This window comes from Pseudorca crassidens, chromosome 2, assembly GCF_039906515.1.
Source record: "Pseudorca crassidens isolate mPseCra1 chromosome 2, mPseCra1.hap1, whole genome shotgun sequence".
NCBI classification, from domain to species: Eukaryota; Metazoa; Chordata; class Mammalia; order Artiodactyla; family Delphinidae; genus Pseudorca; species Pseudorca crassidens.
In genome coordinates, this window is record NC_090297.1 from 168,983,492 (window position 1) to 168,989,450 (window position 5,959).

At 40.8% G+C, this 5,959-nt stretch overlaps 1 long non-coding RNA gene across 1 annotated transcript; it reads left to right on the forward strand.

Annotated features, from left to right (window-relative positions):
* The first annotated feature begins 1,988 nt into the window (after positions 1 to 1,988).
* Positions 1,989 to 5,497, forward strand: LOC137212182 (uncharacterized). The gene is made up of 3 exons (XR_010937386.1): positions 1,989 to 2,117; positions 2,439 to 2,615; positions 5,345 to 5,497. It is a non-coding gene; the product is annotated as an uncharacterized lncRNA (long non-coding RNA).
* Positions 5,498 to 5,959: the final 462 nt, after the last annotated feature.

The following is a 5,959-nucleotide window of genomic DNA, read 5'->3' on the forward strand; positions in this document are numbered from 1 at the left end:
AGAAGAACATTAAACCATGAAGAATCGAGTCCTCCAGTTCCATTTTTTTTTTTCTCTCTCTCTCTTAAGATTGCTTTGGCTTTATCAAAGATAAGGTGACCGTATGTGTGTGGGTTTATCTCTGGGCTTTCTATCCTGTTCCATTGATCTATCTTTCTGTTTTTGTGCCAGTACCATACTGTCTTGATTACTGTAGCTTTGTAGTATAGTCTGAAGTCAGGGAGCCTGATTCCTCCAGCTCCATTTTTCGTTCTCAAGATTGCTTTGGCTATTCGGGGTCTTTTGTGTTTCCATACAAATTGTGAAATTTTTTGTTCTAGTTCTGTGAAAAATGCCAGTGGTAGTTTGATAGGGATTGCATTGAATCTGTAGTATAGTCATTTTGACAATATTGATTCTTCCAATCCAAGAACACGGTATATCTTTCCATCTGTCTGTGTCATCCATCGTTTTTCCTTAAAAATGTGGCAGGAATCTAAATGTTGGCTGCTGAGAAGTGGAGAAGGAAAGATGGGTGTAAGGGAAAGAGTGGAAGGAGGATGTGGCAGAGACTGCCAGGTTTCCACCCACAGTGGTTCTCACCTCCTTTTGTAGTAAAGGAGATGGGGCCCGGCACGGAGCTACCTGAGTAGTAACTACACTTCTCAGCTCCCCGCACTTAGTTTGCTCTTAAGGCTGAATTCCTACACATGGCGTTGAGCGGAAGTGGTAGGTGCCAGTCCTGGCTGAGAGCCATGGGCGGTACGTGTTCCTTCCCACTCTCTTCCCCTTTCCTGTGGCTGTGACAACTGGGGTTTGTCAGTCTTAGCCACGTGAATACAAGGCCTGGAGGACAAGGAAGCATAAACTCGTTCCCAACCGGGTCCCCGAATGATCCCATGCAGCAGGGCCAAAGGCGAGCCTGGAAATCTGACTCCATCCTGCTATGAAAAAAGAAAGTTTGTTGGTTCTTCAAGTTGTAATATCAGGGGATCTCTTGATATATTAGTTTTGCCTTACTCTAGCTGTGGACCCAGATTAATGACAAGTGACACCCCAAATAGGATGGTTATTAAGATATCTCCTATCTAACAGGACCAGGGAGATTGGTGAGGGATATCTGATACAAAATTTAAGATGTTGCCAACTGTGTGCTGGGCTGTGATTCTTCTTGGTTATCTTAAAATCTAGGCATGGAGCAACCTTATGTCAGTGATGTTTTGAGAAGCTAAGGGTAGGAGTGATGTAGGGCAGAGAGAGAAAAAAATAGCTTGAGAAGATGAGAGGCAGAGAAGAGATTGAGAATTCAGTGAAGCAAGAAACTGTAGGAAAATGACCATGAGAAAGTCAACCCCTAAAGACCTGTGAGGTATACTGAGGAGGGTGCTGACGCTCCACAGTATGGATGGAGGATGGAGATTTAAGCCAATTTTCTTCAGCAACTGAAAAACAACCCCAGCATGTTAGAAGATGAGGTGGGGCAGGCAGCAGACACTTAGGCTATGTCCTTTTCTATTGTGCAAATCCTCTGCCTTTCAAGCCCCCATCCAAATGTCACTTCCTCCATAAGCTCCTGTCTGCCCTTGGGTCAGCATGAAAGGGAATCCTTAGGAGGGTATCCTGCAAAGTTCCACGGACAGAAGCCTTGGTCCTTCATGGGACCTTGTTGGCAGCCCGATGCAGTAAATAGGACATTCAGCTTTGCATGATAATAAATGAAGAATATAATTTTACGAAAAGAGTATCTCACAAGGATAGGTGGGTTTATAAAGTGCCATCCTAGCCCATCATCAGAAGGGCTCGAAGTGAGCAAGGATTCATTTTATTATTTCCTGTAAAGGGAAACTTGAACTCTTCCTGTGCCAAGGGGGAGTGACAAGTCCCTCCCACCTGAGGGTGTTACTGACCTCTATTAATGTCTGAAAGATGACCTGAAATTACTAGAGCCCCTCCCACTGATGTCAAATTATAAATACAAAGTTGCTTTTTTTGTTTTTCCTTCCTTAGCAGTGGAATAAATGGATCAAAAACAGCAACTGCTGATGAAAACTCAACTTCCAAATACATTCCACGGCTTATTTGTGGAGGGAAATGTTCTTTACCTTTTGAACTTTCAGATAGCTGGCAAAAGCAAATGGGTAAGCCTTTTTTTTTCTTTTTAATTAAACAGGAAAAAATATCACACCCTGGTTTGGCTGGTAACCAAAGGCAGGGGCTTCATAGCTATTCCTGAAGGATCACTGCACAGATGTGTGGCTGGACAACGGGAACAAGGACCAGGCTTGGTGATTGTCATGGTGACAGTCTTGGTCTAGAAACCACAGCAGCCAGGGTTTCTGGAAGGGGGTGTGGGGTGACGAGAAATATAATGGTTCATTTCTCTGCATACCATAACCTTGCACCTTCTTGCCTATAAATCAGAACTGTTTGAAAATTCACCACATCCTTTTTCTGTCCAGGCCTGTGAAACTGCTTCCTTTCATCCAGCAGATAGATGCCTGTGGTTTCAGAGCCCCGGGATGTTCCATTCCATGTGCCACATGCATGTGGTTAGTTAATGACTGGAGTGTCTACTGAGGTTTGTGACCACTGATTGCTGCAAAGCTCTACCTGACTCCTTTCTTCTCCTGGAGAAGGTGAGAACATTCTTACTGTATTAGTCATGCTGGGGCCTTCTTTTTTTCTCTTTTCTTTTCTTTTTTTTTTAATTCACAGGAAATGTTTCTCTCTGAAAGCACATAATTTGGCCAATAGCAGCTTCCTAGGTTCAGAGCAACTTTACCACCTATCAGGAGTTTTCCAAGATAAAGTTTGTAGTAACACAGTTTTCGCAGTAGAAATGTCACCAAATTGCATAAACTCAAGGCATGCTTTGGCCTTCAGTCACTCTGCAAATATTTATTGAGCGGAGTTCACTGGGGTCAATAGGATGAACTGGAGCGTTGTTTTTCCTCATCCTTAGAATTTACCGGCGACCTACGCAAAATCACACAGGCACTATTTTGTTCCTAAAAGAGGCATTTGAATACTGAATATGGACAGCAGTGCAGGCAATACCACTCTTCTTCTATTAAAGAGTTGATGAATGGAGGGGCGACAAAGTTGGACACAAGAGCCAGATGGCTGCCATTTGGGGCTGACATTTACCCGGTTGGCACTGGAACATCCAGCTGCAGAAGCCAGGCTCCGAGTGCTAATGAGTTCACAAACAAGACCAATCCTCCTAATTAATGTTCTGTCATTTGGAACCTGACTGTAGCCTATCAGACAGGAAATCCACATCTGAGGCTGTCTGCATAATTCAAAAGAGCCAGTTACAAAGCAGAGGGTAGAGGAAAGAGTTCTCACAGTCTACACAAAGCCATTCCACTTATTACTGGGTAAAAATTGCTTAGTCCTCTGTGATGATCCCTCATGTGACAACCTGGCTATGTTCTGGTACCCAGTTATTCAATCAAATACTCATCTCAGTATTGCTGTGAAGGTGTGTAGTAAGTATGATTAACACCTACAATCAGTTGACTTTACAAAAAGGAGATTCCTGGATAATCTGAGTGGATCTCATCCAATCCACTGAAAGGCCTTAAGAACAGAACTGAGGTTTCCCTCTGGAAGAAGAAACTCTACTTGTGAATTGGAGCATCAGTTCCTGCTTACGAGTTTCTACCCTGCCCATCCTGACAGCCTGTCCTAGGGATTTGGGGCTTGTCTAGACAGCTCAACTCACAAAAGCCATTTCCTTGCTCTCTCTCTCTCTCTCTCTCATGTGTGTGTGTGTGTATTATGACATATAGTTAATGTATAATTAATATTATTCATATTATTAATGTATAGATTTGTATTAATATATAGCCTACTGGTTGTTACCCTGACTGATACCAATACATCATCTCATCCATCATTGACCTAGAGGTAATAAGTAGCCAGGCTGATTTTTTTTTTTTATTGAATCAAGTAGCAAAAGATAGTATGTAAAATTAGCAACGGCCTTCAGGGTATGTCTGCACCACAACTATACAAAATGTTCAATTTGTTCACAACACAAGGCAGAGCTATCTTACAAAGACATAAGTTAGATCATTCCACTCTACCGTTTAAAACTCTCACTGATTTCTGCTCCCACACACAGTCAGTATCAAGGTCTTTACATCAGCCTACAGGGCTCTACGAGATCTGATCCCTACTTCCCTGGACCACATCATCTGTCCTCACCCTCTTGTTTCTGTGCTCTGGTCACATTGGGCTTTTCTGTTCCTCACGGATGCCAGGCACACTCCAAATTCAGGGCCAAGGTTCCATTCCCTGGTACTTGACTTTCCTTTCTTCATAGAGCTCGTAACTACTTAACAGGTTCCATATTTACTGCTATGTTCAAAATCTATCTCCTCCAGCGCGTAAAGCTCCATGAGAGCAGTGCTTTTTCTGTTTTGTTCACTGTTATATGTATCACCAGGATAGACACAAATTAAGCAATCTGTTAATATCTGTTGAATGAATGGATGAGCTTAATCCAGGTAGTGAAATCAGCCAAATATGTGAGTTGATGTTATTAGATAAAACAGTTTATTTACTGAATTTTAATTTTCTGCCAGGTATTTTCCACCCATATAGTTACCGTTTCAAAGGGCACTGACTTGTGATCAGACTTTTTCAGTCTATTTCCTCCCAAATACTTCTGCAGCGGTGAACATATTGGTCACCTCTTTTGTGTTGAGACTTTCTCTTCTCTTAACTCTCATGATTCTTTTTTGTCTCTGGAATATTGTAAGTGGGAATAAATGGGAAAAGGGAAACCTAACTGGCTTTCATTTCTCTTATCCATACTTAACATTTCGTAATTTATTGCATACTTATCTGTGTATCTAGAAACTCCCCTACTGGAATATAAGGTCTATGGGAGTGAGGACTTAGTCTTGAATTATTGAAATCCCTTGAATTTCAGGGCTTACCATGAATCCCTCACAGCCTAAAACAATATCTAGTACAAGTAGGTGTTCAGTAAGTAAGCATTTGTTGAATATTCATTAATAATTAATAATTTAATGAAATAGCTTCTTTAAAGTGGTATCAGTTTCTGTACTGTCATGTTTGTTTTCTCAAAAGGAGCCAATATTCTCCTTCCATTAAGTCTGTTTGGACAGTCATTTTACTCAATCACAACTAACTTATCTGATAACACAGTCAAACCCCTTAGATTCTTCAGCTGTAGGACCATGAGGCAGGACCATCGGGCTCCCACACTTGCAGACACAGATGTACTGTCCCACACATGCAGACACAGATATACTGTCCCACACATTTTCAGCCCTTGACCAAATAGTCCTAGAGCATTTTTTAAAGTTTCTTTTTTTTTTTTAATTTTTAGAAAATGATTAATGAAAGAACTTTAAGCCAAGTTCTGCAGGTGGATTGGATGGTGGCAAGAATTACCACGGTGTGAATATATTAAATGCTGCTGAGCTGTAAACCTAAAGATAGTAAAAATGGTAAATTTTATGTTATGTATATTTTACCACAATTAAAAAGTAAACAAATTAAGAGTTTGGGATTAACATATACACCCTATGTACTATATATAAAATAGATAACCCGTGAGGACCTACTGTATAGCACAGGGAACTATACTCAATATCTATAAGGGAAAAGAATCTGAAAAAGAGAAATATATATGTGTGTGTGTGTGTGTGTGTGTGTGTGTGTATAACTGAATTACTTTGCTGTATACCTGAAACTAACACAACATTGTAAATCAACTATACATCAATAAAAATAAATACATAAAGAAAAAGTAAATAATAAAAAAATGACACCTACTCATATGATGACAGGCTGGAAGGTCAGTCAGTAAGACTCCCTCATCAAGGTGAACAAGAAGTAAATTTCTCTTCTCTTCCCTTTCCCTGTGCTGGAACTCACTTGCCTTTCTCCATCTTGACCCCAACCTGAGATACAGACACACTATTAAAGAATGATTTGTATT